The following is a 14,559-nucleotide window of genomic DNA, read 5'->3' on the forward strand; positions in this document are numbered from 1 at the left end:
AGGAAGACAGTTTTCAGCTGGGACTCCCTGACTCAACCCCAATGCCACCCTGGGTCACCATTGTAAATTGGGTAGTCAACAGGTAGTCAGCCCAGTTAATGAAGACCCACTGAATGCCAATTAAAAGAGGCGGACTTGGATTTTCCATTTGGCCTTTGGGCTCCTGCTGATGATCATTTAATCAGCCTGGATCCTGCCTTGTTCTGGTAAACCGGTAGGCCAGTATTCTAGGCAAGGCTATATAGAAGCCGTTGGCTGGTTGCTACAGCAGGACAGGTGACCTTATAGAATGACACCCCTTCCCGCCCAGAGAGGTAGCCTGGCTGTAAAAGCCATATTTATAAATGTTTAAAAATGTTGGTTCAAAGATGTCTCTACCTTGAAGCATCCTCTCCTTTACATACTTTCCATTGCATCCTACTTCTCCTTTCAATCCGGAAGGAATCTGATTGGCTCTCTAGCCTGACATCACCCAACTATTTTATTTATTAATTGGCTACCCTGGGAAAATAATAATCTCACAGGCATAGCTTCTCTGTTCCTGTGGGTGAATAACCTAAAAGTATCCAAGGCAGTGATAATGGGAACTGCAGATGCTGGAGATTCCAAGATAATAAAATGTGAGGCTGGATGAACAAAGGGTCTAGGCCCGAAACGTCAGCTTTTGTGCTCCTGAGATGCTGCTTGGCCTGCTGTGTTCATCCAGCCTCACATTTTAGTATCCAAGGCAGTGTTGATGAGAATGATCAGAATGCACTTCAGGGATTTCCTCCTGATCCCATGAATTTTCATAGAATCAGGACAGCCTCAGGCAAGTGCACTCAGTCACATACATCAGGCACATACACCTGCCACTTTAGCCCTGAAGTATCAATTTCTGATGTTGGTTTATTTTCTTGAAGGACGAGTTAAGAACCATACATCTCAGGTAAGATGTTGACTAGTTTATTTACTAGCGTCATTGTGAGAAGGATGTTACTCAGCCCATAGGGTGAATGCTGGATATTTATCAAGCAACCCAGTCATCACTAACACCTTCCACCCCAACCTTAAGTTCACCTGGACCATCTGTGACACTTCTCTCTCCTTCCTAGACCTCTCTGTTTCCATGTCTGGTCTCCACCTGGAAACCAATATACATTTTAAGTCTACCGACTCCCACAGCTACCTAGAATACACCTCTTCTCACCCACCTTCCTGCAAAAAGGCCATGCCCTACTCCCAATTCCTTTGCCTCAGTCGCATCTGCTCCTGAGATGAGGCATTCCACTCCCGGACATCCTAGATGTCCTTGTTTTTCAAGGAGCGCAACTTCCTCTCCACAGTGATCAAAAAAACCCTCGACCATGTCTCTCGCATTTCCCGTAACTCATCCCTCACACCCCCTACCTGCAATAACATCCAAAACAGAATCCCTCTCATCCTCACCTACCACCCCACCAACCTCCGAATCCAACGTATCATCCTCTGACACTTCCGCCATCTGCAATCTGATCCCACTACCAAAGACATTTTACCCTCCCCACCTTTATCTGCTTTCTGGAGGGACCATTCTCTCCGTGACTCCCTTGTCTGCTCCATACTCCCCACCACTCCCGGCATTTTTCCCTGCAACTGTAGCAAGTGTTACACTTGCCCTACACCTCGCCCTCACCCCCATCCCAGGCTCTAAGAAGACCTTCCATGTCAAACAGATGTTCGCCTGCAAATCTGTTAATGTGGTATACTGTATCTGCTGTTCCCGTTGTGGCCTCCTCTACATCAGGGAAACCAAGTGGAGGCTTGGGGACCACTTTGTGGAACACCTACGCTTGGTTCACACAAACAACTACACCTCCCAACCATTTCAACTCCCCTTCCCACTCCTTGGACAACATGGCCACCCTGGGCCTCCTGCAGTGCCACAACGATATGTCCTGAAGGCTGCAGGAACAGCACCTCATATTTTGCTTGGGAACCCTGCAGCCCATGGGTATCAATGTGGACTTCACAAGCTTCAAAACCTCCCCTCCCCCAACTGCATCCCAAAACCAGCCCACCCCAATCTCCTACCCACTAACGTCATCCCACCCCCTTGACCTGTCCGTCCTCCCTGGACCAACCTATCCCCTCCCTAACTCCCCACCTACATTCACCTTTACTGGCTCCAACCCTGTCTCTTTGACCTGTCTGTCTCCTCTCCACCTATCTTCTCCTTTATCCATCTTCAAACTGCCTCCCCTCTCTCCCTATTTATTTCAGAATCCCCTTCCCCTCCCCCATTTCTGAAGAAGGTTCTAGACCTGAAACGTCACCTTTCCTGCTCCTATGATGCTGTTTGGCCTGCTGTGTTCATCCTGCTGTGCACTTTGTTATCCCAGTCAATCCCATTCCTTTGCTTCATCTCCATGAATCAGCAAGGTTATTTCTCTCAGTTTCTTGCTCTAATTTAATGTAATGTAATTTCCTTTTGAAAACCTCAATGCCTCCACTATCACTACCCTCATCGGAAGCAAGCCCAAGGCCATTACCCCATGCTGCATAAAGAAAAGTAAGTTCCTCACATCCACACCAGACTTCTGTGCAAAAACTTTAGTCTGTGTCCTCAACCATTGCCACATTTTCTAAAGGGGATAGTGTTTTTTCCCCTCTAACTCCCCCCCCCCCACCAGCAATCACATTTGATCCTATGTGAATAGTTCCAACTCAAACTCCTAACTAAATTCCCTGGTTTTTGAATCCATTCTGGTAAAATACCTTTTACACCTTCTCGAGTTCCTTCTCATGCCTCCTAAAGTATAGTGACCTGAGCTGGGCACTGAATTTTAAAGTTGAGAATCAATGACTTGCTTTTGTTCTCATTTACTCTTTATTAAGCCCAAGATTTGGTATGTTTTGCAATTACTTTTTCGATCTGTCCTGCCACCTTCAAATATCTCTGTGTGTGGACCCCACAAGGGACCTCTGTCTCTGCACATTCCTTAGAACAGTCACACTAAATATAAATAGCCTTTCCAAACCCCTTTTGCCAGAATGCATCACCTCACATTTCTCTGTGTTTCTACTTACATGTTAAAGATTTTATAAAGAGATTACAAGCAAAAGTAATGAAGCCTGACAAAATACTTTCTGAGTAACTGGTTCATAGCAAGAAACAATGAAACAAGCTAGGTGAGCTTCTTACTGAGAAAATAACAATTCCCTTTTGTTTTGGTTAACCTGATAAACAAGAAATGAATTTAGCCTGTTCTTGGGTAATTATAATGGCCAATTTATTCCAGGAGACATTTGCTCTGTGGTCCATTTTTGACCCATTACATCAAATAGGTCCTAATTAACAGATGGCGCTGATTGATTAGGTTTCAGCAGCTTCAGGCAAGTTGGAAAGCAACCATTGCTTTGATACCTTTAAATCTTTTATTTGAATTGAAAACTGATGTAAAAAGATCTATACAGAAATACAGTTCAGTGTTCTGTGTTGTACATGTCAAGCAGCAAGACTCTTAGATCTTTACTCTGTATTGTGTAAGACTAATATTGTCTTATGTTCTCTTGCCAGAACTGCAGCAGGCTCGGCAAAACTAATAATCCTTAATTTTCTTTTGCTTCTTGTATGCAACAGAAGACATTTATAAACTCCGTGCATATAAAAATGCTTTCAAAATTTGATAATGTAAAGTTCCCTATAATGATACACTTATTTCTGCCTAAGAAGCTATATAAATAGAAAAGTATGAATTTAGATTTGTAGTCTGGTTTTATGAGTACAGAAGGAGCGTAGATTCTGAACAAACTCAAACTGAACTGACAAGTCATCTGAAATGGAAGCCACAATGCTAGCTTGAGAAATATTTGCCTTCCTACGTTGAAGTTACTATCCGGGTAAAATGCCACATTTAAAGATGAGATTCAAATCACAGAATCCCTACTGTGTGGAAACAGGCTATTCAGCCCAACAAGCCCTCACCACCCCTCCGAAGTGCATCCTACCCCAACTCATTCCCCTACACCTGCATTTCCTCATATCTAACCTATTTAACCTAAACATCCCTGGACACTAAGGGCAATTTAGAATGGCCAATCCACATAGCCTGCACCTGTTTGGACTGTGGGAGGAAACCGGAGCACCTTGAAGAAACCCACGCAGACACGGGTAGAATATACAAACTCCACACAGACAGGCACCTGAGGGTGGAATTGAATTTGGGTCGCTGGCGCTGTGAGGCGGCAGTGCTAACCACTGAATCGCCGTGCTTGTCACACTAAAATTTAAAAACAAATCAGAATTTTAAAAATATTCAAATATCATACCATTTCTGGATCCATGTCATTAAATGCAATTAGTTTTCAATAATGCGAATTGACTGTGACATGATTGATGAATAGTGGACACTGTTTGGATAATGAACTTTCTGCTATACAGGTGTAGCAATTTTCTGTAGTGATCTCCCCACAATGCGATTTTCTATGGTGCTGTTCGATAGTGCGAGGTCACACAAGAATGCAACTATAGAAATATTTGGAGAATTATTTGTAGTACCTTTGGAAATTACTTAGGATCAATTCTTAAGGTGTTATAAGTGAGGATTGTCTTGATACTGTGATGCTTATTTTAACATCCTCGTTACCACTGACCTAGAATCTGATGGAAACCAATTAGGTATTTATGCAGTATAGCTATGGTTTAGCAGATGTCATTCTCACATCTTCCTTGCTTCACATGGAATTTTTTTTACAAAGGGAGGGCTTAGAATCTGGAATAAACTGCATGATATTATGGCGGAGGTAGGTTCAGACTTGGAAAGGAATTCGATAATTGCCTGAAAGGGGAGAAATAAACAATGCAATGGGGAAAAGGCAATGGAATGATAATAGGTGAATTGATCTTGCAGAGAGTCAACATGGACTCAACAGCCTAAATGGCTTCCTTTTATGTAGTAACCATTCTATGACTTCACCTGGCTGACTAGTTCAGAATTTTTTGGGAGATGAATAAATAAAGCTCCATTTTAATCTACTTCCTTTTGAGGAGGTTGCAACGCTTTAAAGTAGGACCTGTGATTTAGTTGTTTTACCTGAAAAGAATCTCTATTGAATTCTAGAATCAATTAAATGAGGAAACAGGCCATTCGCCCCAAAAAGTCCACATTGACTCTCTGAAAAGCAGCCCACCCAAACTCAGCCCCCAATCCTATCTGTGTAATCCTGCATTTCCCCATGGCAAATCCCTTTAACCTGTACATCCCTGGACACTTTGTGCAATTTAGCATGGCCAATCCACCTAACCTGCACATCTTTAGACCGTGGCACCCAGAAAGTACCCACACAGACATGGGGAGAATGTGCAATCTACACTTAGACAGTCACCTGGGCCCCTGGTGCTGTGAAGCATCAGTGCCAACCACTGAGCAAACATGCTGCCCTCCTGTAACATTCTAATCAATTATATCATCCTAACTTCCAATATGTTCCATATTGTTGGAAAATTTAGTCCACAGACAAGGTCATTAGATCCAGGGTGATATTAGCTGGATGAATTTTCCAAGCCAACTTTCTCTGGTGTTCATGGAAGAAAATTATAGATATCTGTATGAAACGGGCAGGATTGATTTTGTTGGGTGATTTTAACTTCGAACTTGAATAAATGCAACTTTTATAACATTGCTTGGCTGAAGGAAGACTGGGAAATTTGATCAGAGTTTTTGGAATTGCAAATCTTTCATATTTTGTAGTAAAGCTTCTTGACTAGCAATCATCCTTAAAATAGCAAAAAATAACCAATATTTCTCACTTGCAAATGAGCCATACGTTGTACATGATCTATTTGTGAGTATTTTTTGTGTAATTCATGGAAAACAATTTTGCAATCAGTCCACAATGATATCAGATAATATTACCATTAATTGCACTAAAGGCTGTGGGACCAACTTTCATTGAGCATTGAGTTAATTGAGTTAGAAACTTGACTTGCACCAAAAGCTTCGTTGCCATCCTGAGGACTGAAACAAAATACTGCTTCAGATTTCATTTTACTGAAACAGAGTGATTTGGTCCCATGTTGTTTGTTGTTGTGTTGTATAGTCTTACCAGACTGTAGAGCTGCTGTCTCATTAGGGAGAAACGACTGGTGGCGACTTAACCTGAGGGCCACCACACCTCAAGCGAGGAGAGAAGTTGAGAAAGAGAGTCCATCACGGTAACCTCAGCTGGTGATGGGAATTGAACTCACGCTTTTGGCATCACACTTTTTTGTAAACCAACTATCAACCAACCAACAAACTGAGACGATTGCCCCCCAAGTGGAGTTTACTAATTTTAAGCTAATGACTGGCTCTTGTGCCAGGCAGAACTATATATTGGTTCTAGCAGAAAGCTTTGAGTTTGGTTTGTCCCCTCCCCCCCGCCACTGTTTTCCTCAAAGGTTGACATCACCTGGTGTGAGGTCAAACTATTTACAAAAATTCTGCAAGCTTCTTGCTACTTTGTGTCTTCAGATGAGTAGGGTATTAACTCAAGTGAGATGCACTTAAATAGCTGCAGCACTGAATGCAGACACAATGATAAGTAGCTGCTAATGGGAACAAAAATACTCTTTGGAATTTTCAAAGGTTGCCAATTGTTTTGTTAAAATCTTTCACAAGCTTTTTCAAAACTTTTGTGAGGGGGCAAGAAATGGTTGGCAACAGCCAAGGGTTAGTGAAGTAAATGCGTCAGCGAGAAATGAAGACTTTGGTCAAATGAATCAGCAGCATAATAACTGAGCCACTGTTCGATTGTTGATGCCGATGCTGAAGCTGGTGGGATTTAAATATCTTGTCACCCCTCGTTTCCCTGTGTAAGTCAGTAGGGAACAGTTCTTTTTTAATGTAACCATTTTTTACAAGTCTGCTCCTGTTGTGCTGAAGCCCCCTAATTGCTTCATTTACTGTTGTTGTGCCTAAATATATACTTCCTCCATAACAAAATAGCAAGTCGAGCAAAATCTCTACAAAACAAAGTATCAAAAGAATCTGAGCAATTGATGAAACATGCACAGTGAAAATGGAAATTAAAAAAAAAGTCCTTTGCTATTTTAGGTGCTCCATGATATGTAAAGTTTTCGTTAGTCACATTCCAGCAGAAAAGCCTCAAAAGTTCACAATTAATCTACTTAAATATTTTTAAATAATTTCATATCCACTAATATGTCTGCAATGAGAATACTAAAAAATATCTGGAAAATGGCACTCCTCCCTTAAAAACAGGTGAAAAACATGCTATGGGGTTTCTTGCCTGATTTCTGATCCTCTTGTCACAAATGCAAAGTAAATCAAGATTGTCTGTGTTGGCATGTAGTCTCTTGTGTCATAGCCCCAAAGCAATCAAACTCAATGTATGAAAAAGTATTTTGCAGCTGAATAAATTTATTAAGAGTCATAGCATCTGAGCATTTAGAAAAGTTGGATTTAGGCTAAAATTGTTTCATTCCAATACAATGAAATGAGTGATTTGGATGAAGATCAATGACACAAAAATGTTTTTAATAAAGCAGTACTTCTACTGATCCAAGGTACTAATACAGACCAAGAGACAGCCTAATTTAAAACTAAATAGTGGGGGGCAAGAGATCACATTTGGGAAAATGTGGTAAATTAAAGAGCAGAGTCAAGGCCAAATAGAAAGGTATAATTATGGGAAATGGTAAGAAGTATGGGACAGGAAGAGAGAGAATTTAAACCCAAAAGTCAACAACCAGTAAGACGTGAACTTACAAAAGAAATGTGTCATTCAAAATCAAACAAATGAAACAAAAACGCAAATAGAAATGGCAAGTCATACCCATTGCAGAGAAATGGCTGCAGGATGACAAGGATTGTGACCTGAATTTGGAAGAGCAAAGAACATGTTGTAGTGACAGGAAACTTGGATGTGGTATCAGAAACAAGTGTGGGCCACGTGAGGAATGGCAACAGCCTTCTGGCAGTCTGAAAAAGTAGAGGCAGTTGACCTCGCTCCACTACGGCTTCCCTTTGCAATCAAAGGCAGCACCGGCAGTGAGAGAAGGCCGTATACAAAATCAAGCCAGCGTCCCGGGGGTCTGAGGTGTGGTGGCAGCAGTGGCAAAACCTATCCAGCATTCGGAAGTGGTGTCATTCGGAGGCAGCAAGAACATGGATCCTCATGGCGTTTGACGTGAGACTTGCAGGCTGACCTTGACTCCAGGCCATGGCTAGGCCCAGATGCCTGCAACGGTGGTTCCAAACACCTTGTGTACATCCAGCTCTATACCTTGTTATTCTCAGACTCCAGCATCAACAGTTCCTACTACCTTTACGATCTGGGCGTTTTTCTTATCTTTTGGCTTTATTTTTGCTGTTGCTTTTTAAAGATTCAAGTTTTGTAATCAAGACAGCGTTGGAGAATGGCAACTTTTTATACTTTTCACTGAACTCATGTAGCCCTTTACTTAAGTACACATGACAATAAAATTTAATTCTTATTCTAGTAGAAGGTGGAGGGGTTGCTCCGATAGTTAATTATTTATGAGCACAATTGAGAGGAATAACCTTAGAGTTCAGGAAATTAAGATGTTGTGGAACATTTGAGTGGAAATGAAAAATGATAAAAGCAAAAGCCATTTATGAGTGGTGTACAGCACTCTCCTTCCCCGCACTCACTATCCTCCATCCCCAATTCACACGTACACACCTAGCAGTAACCACATGATTAGGTGAAACATAGAGGTAGACATAATTAGATCTTGTCATAAAGGCCTAGTGACTAACATTAGAAATTTTAATCAGCATATTCACTATAAAATTCGAGTGTGCAAACTTGTATAGCATAGATGATGAACTTAACAGTATGTTTTTGGGATAGTTTGTTGAATGACATATTCTGATGCTGCCTAGAGACCAGACTGTACTAGACTTGGTATTGTGCAAGGAGATAGTTTTTATTAGTGATTGCAAAATGAAGGCAACCCTAATATGTTTTGATTGTATGTTTACTTTGAGGGCGAGAGTACTAGGTCCCAGATTATTTTTAAAATTTAAATAAAGACACTAATCATAGCATGAAAGCAGAGCTGGGAAAAGTGAATTAGAAAATTGATGAAAGAAAAGTCAAGAAAGATCCAGTGGCAACTATTTAAGGAATATTTCAGAATACACAGAATAATTCCTTCTGAGGAAGGGTCACTTGACCCGTATTGTTAACTCTGATTTATCTTCACAGATGCTGCCAGACCTGCTGAGCTTTTCTAGCAACTTCTGTTTTGTTTTTGACACAGAACAGATATATTCCAATATGTAATAAAAATTCCAAGGGACCAACTTATCATCTGTGGTTAACTAGAAATGTTAAAGATGGTATCACACTAAAAGGGCATACAATTGTATAGATATTTTAAAAAATGAATAACCAAAACAATCAACAAAGAGGGAAAAATTAGTGTATGAATGAAACCAAGGAAGAAATACAATAGCGGAGAGCAAGAATTTCTATGAATAGAAGAAAGATTTAACAAGGTGAACATTGATCCTATGAAAAGTGAGACTGGAGGATTAATAATGGTATATAAGTCACTTGTAAATGAGTTCAACGGATATTTTGCACTGGTCTTCAACATAGAGGATACGAGGAACATCCCAGGAGCAGCGATAAATCAGGAAATAGAAGTGAGGGAGACCCTCAGGAGAATCTCAATTGTCAGAGAAGTACCACTGAGTAAATTGTTGGAGCTACAGGCTGGCAACTGTCCAGGTCCTGATTAACTCCATCCTGGAATCCTTGAAGAAGGGACTATTGAGATAACTGATTCATTCATTTTTAATTTTCCAAAGCTCCCTTGATTTTAGAACTCTCCCATTGTGGATAGTGAGTATAAGTCAGCTTTTCAAAAAGGGAGGCTGAGAGCCAGAAGCTGCAGGTCAGTTAGCTCAAACTGCCATTGAGAAAATGTTAGAAGATATTATTGAAGGAATTACAGCAGGGCATTTGGATTAGTTCAAGATAATCAAGCAGAATCAATGTGGTTCTATGAACAGGTAATCTTATTTTATCAGCCGACTTAAGTTATTTGAGGAGGTAGTGTGCTATCAATAAAGAGGAACTAGTTGATGTACTGTATAAAGATTTCCAGAAGACATTTAATTTTAGGAGTTGGCATATTGGCTTGGATAGAATCATAGAATTCCTACATTGTGGAAGCAGGCCATTTGAATCCACACTGGCTCTCTGATGAACAGCCCTCCCAGACCCAATCCCCCATACTATCCCTGTAACCCTACATTTCCCCATGGCCTGCACATCTCTCAACATTATGGGCAATTTAGCATGGCCAATTCACCTAAACTGCGCATCTTTGAACTGTGGGAGGAAACCAGACCTCTCAAAAGAAACCCACACAGACACAGAGAAAACATGCAAACTCCACACAGCCAGTTACCCAAGTCTAGAATCAAACCTGGGCTCCTGGCCTTGTGCTAAACACTGACCCACCGTGCCACCCCAATGATATGTTCATGGCCAGGACGCAGACAGTCAGCATAAATGGACATTTTCCAGGTTGGCAAATACGTGGTGTGCTATAGGCAGTGGTCCAGACACCTCAACTGGTCACAGTTTATATAAATTATTTAGATGAAGGGAGGCAGGATATTGTTACAGAATTTGCTGATGACACAAAGATGGATAGGACAGTTGTAAACAGGAAATTTGGAGGATAGCAAAAGGCATTAGTTAAAAAAGTGGGTAAAAATGTGACAATTTGGGAAAATATGAAATGGTTCATTATTTTAGGAAAAATTTAAAAAGCATATTATCTAAATAGTGAGAGATTGCAGAGCTCTCATGGAAGGATCACTAAAGATTAGTCTGTAGATACAGCGACACAGTGATGTGCACAGTATTTGTCACCTTCAAGAATGATGTACATAGATTGGTGGCAATTCAAAGAAGGGTTACTAGTCTAATGACTGGAAGATTGGTTTTCTTATGAGGAAAAATGGACAGATTACATTTGTATTCACTGGAGTGCAGAAAAGAAAGAAGTGATTTGATTGACTCAGATGAAGTATTGAGAGGCCTTGATGGGGGAATTAGATGTTTCTTCTTATAGGAGAATCTAGAACTAGGAATCGGTGCTTAAAAATAAGGGATTGCTCATTTAAAGTAGAGATGAGGTGAAATTTTTCTCTAAGGGTCTATATGACTGTAGGAGCTAAAGTAAGCCATTCAGCCATTAAGCCAGTCTTATTATTCAGAGATTGTAGCTGACCTGATAATCTTCAGCTCCACTTTCCTGTCTTATCCACATTACCTTGATTCCCTGACTGGTTAAAAAAAATTATTTCAGTTAACCTTGAATATACTTAATGACTAAGCCTGTACAGCCCTCTATGGCAAAAAAACTCTACAAATTCACTACCCTCTGAGAGAAGAAATTCCTTCTCATCTCAGTCCTAACTGGGAAACACCTTACTGTAAGATAATGCACTCTGACATAGAACATAGAACATAGAACATTACAGCACAGTACAGGCCCTTCGGCCCTCGATGTTGTGCCAACCTGTCATACTGATCTCAAGCCCATCTAACCTACACTACTCCATGTACGTCTATAAGCTTGTCCAATGACGACTTAAATTTACCTAAAGTTGGCGAATCTACTACCGTTGCAGGCAAAGCGTTCCATTCCCTTACTACTCTCTGAGTAAAGAAACTACCTCTGACATCTGTCCTATATCTTTCACCCCTCAATTTAAAGCTATGCCCCCTCGTGCTCGCCGTCACCATCCTAGGAAAAAGGCTCTCCCTATCCACCCTATCTAACCCTCTGATTATTTTATATGTTTCAATTAAGTCACCTCTCAACCTTCTTCTCTCTAATGAAAACAGCCTCAAGTCCCTCAGCCTTTCCTCGTAAGACCTTCCCTCCATACCAGGCAACATCCTAGTAAATCTCCTCTGCACCCTTTCCAAAGCTTCCACATCCTTCTTATAATGCGGTGACCAGAACTGTACACAATACTCCAAGTGCAGCCGTACCAGAGTTTTGTACAGCTTCACCATAACCTCTTGGTTCTGGAACTCGATCCCTCTATTAATAAAAGCTAAAACACTGTATGCCTTCTTAACAGCCCTGTCAACCTGGGTGGCAACTTTCAAGGGTCTGTGTACATGGACACCGAGATCTCTCTGCTCATCTACACTGCTAAGAATCTTACCATTAGCCCTGTACTTTGCCTTCTGGTTACACCTACCAAAGTGTATCACCTCACACTTGTCTGCATTAAACTCCATTTGCCACCTCTCAGCCCAGCTCTGCAGCTTATCTATGTCTCTCTGCAACCTACAGCATCCTTCGTCACTATCCACAACTCCACCAACCTTGGTGTCATCTGAAAATTTACTAAGCCATCCTTCTACGCCCTCATCCAGGTCATTTATAAAAATGACAAACAGCAGTGGACCCAACACCGACCCTTGCGGTACACCACTAGTAACTGGTCTCCAGGATGAACATTTCCCATCAACAACCACCCTCTGTCTTCTTTCAGCAGGCCAATTTCCGATCCAAACTGCTATATCTCCCACAATTCCATTTCTCCGCATTTTGTACAATAGCCTATTGTGGGGAACCTTATCAAACGCCTTGCTGAAATCCATACAGGTTACAGTCTCATTCATGCCACTGGAACTCTCCTTCTGAAAAAGCAGTGGAATCCGATTCATTGAATATCCTTAAGGTAGAGCTAGATTGATACTTAAGTAAGGTGGTGAAAGTTTATCAAAGATAGTTGGGAATGTGGATTTGAGGTTGCAGTCAGATTAGCCATGACTTTATTGAATGGCAGATCAAACTCAAGAGGGTGAATGGTCTCTTTGGTCCTAACTGGTTTGCTCATATGCTTGTAGATAACCTATAAGAAATTTTCTTCAATTTCAAACATAAATGTGTAACAGTGTAAGCTCTATTTCTCTGTGGATCTTTATTGAAAAATTGTTGTATATAAGTTCTTCTTTGAAAAGATCCAAATATTTGGCATAAGTCATAGCTTTATAACACATTGTCTTTTAAGTATGACTTAGAAAAGACATGTAACAAATTACTCTGATGTTGGCTTGCAGTCTGACAAAAGGCAGTCACGCACATGAAGACACAGTTGAAAGAGAGACGTGAATTTAATTTTGGTCTCATTGTCTGAGCTCCAGACGCACAAAGAAGAACAGATGTCTTTGATTATAGTTGTCACAGAACAGTATGGGAATATTTGAAAAAGACTAGTAAGACAGTGATACAGGACATTCATTGGAAAGCTGTGGGAGTGCTGCATTGTCACTTGTGGCAAATTTTGAACAAAATGTTTGCGACATATAAATGGCCTTCAACAGTTATCTGAAAAAGAGCAAGAGGATGCCTGGATCTAAAATTCTTCTCAACCAATAACCTCTCACCCCCCCCCCCCGCCACAAAAAGCCAATAACTAGTTAGTTATTTGTTTCATTTGTTTCTAACAGACTTTATACACGAATTGACATCTATGTTTTCTTACACAGAAACAAAGACCATATTTTGAAACGAAATCATTATTGTGAAAGTCTGGCATTTCTGATGGGATGATGTGCTATACAAATGAAAGTTCTTGCTTTCCATACAATAAAGAAAGGTTGCAGATACTGGAAATCTGAAATAAAAATGGAGACTGCTGATCATCTGATCAGATTTCAGTTGTAGGAGTTGGCTAGGGATATGTGGTGAAAACTGTATCGTTGAAAGGTGTCACTGGATCCTGAAGCTCTCTGGATAGCTACGTTTCCAAAGGATGGATAGAGAGTGCAGATGAAACTGAAAAATCTCACATCTCCAGTAAATGGTTTGATGAGTTTATTGTTGAGATCATTAAAAGTCTTTTGAGCAGCACCTTGACATTGTTAATCAGGAAACATGGGGAAAGCAGCGTTGGGGATATATTGGAGTGCAGCTATTATGAACACTGAGTGGAAACGTGTACTAATGGATACACTGGTTGACATTTCCAAGAAGTGGAAAATAATGCTTAGCTACTTAACCAGTGGCACAGAGTTGCTGTTGCTGGTACTGAGAGGCTTTCATTGCTGAACAGTGAGTGCTCGGACCATTGAGAGAGACGTGCAACTGCTGGTATTCTTGGAAACGGTGGATAGAGGAAGTTCTGGTGCACCAGTGAGCCACTGGTGAGGGAGCTGAGAAACAGGCTAATGTAACTTTGGACAGAAGGTCAAGGAGGAGCTTAAGCAGATATATCTCCCTTTGTGTGTCTAGAGTTTAGGCAATGAGACCAAAATTGCATGCTGTATGAAACTAAATGGTGACAGCTAGCATTTAAGCCAATCATCTTGGTGCCATCAAACGGAGTGGTCCATGATTCAGTGAAGTTTCATTGCCTGACAGCATCTTCTCCTGTCCTCCATAACTGAGGAGAACATCCCACTGCTGATTTTTCCTTCCTTTATCTAGATGAAGAGAGAAAGACTCACTGACCTAATTCAGAATGACATTATGATATGTTTTGGTCCACAGTGACGCACCTGTTCAAGTGTGCTCTGAATGTTAGA

The 14,559-nt window shown here is 40.9% G+C and overlaps 1 protein-coding gene across 2 annotated transcripts in view; it reads left to right on the top strand.

Moving 5' to 3' along the window:
- dclre1a (DNA cross-link repair 1A (PSO2 homolog, S. cerevisiae)) overlaps positions 1–14,559 on the top strand; it is a 106,607-nt gene that overhangs the window by 78,472 nt on the left and 13,576 nt on the right. The window lies entirely within an intron of this gene.

The sequence above is a fragment of the Stegostoma tigrinum genome, chromosome 20 (genome assembly GCF_030684315.1).
Source record: "Stegostoma tigrinum isolate sSteTig4 chromosome 20, sSteTig4.hap1, whole genome shotgun sequence".
NCBI lineage: Eukaryota > Metazoa > Chordata > Chondrichthyes > Orectolobiformes > Stegostomatidae > Stegostoma > Stegostoma tigrinum.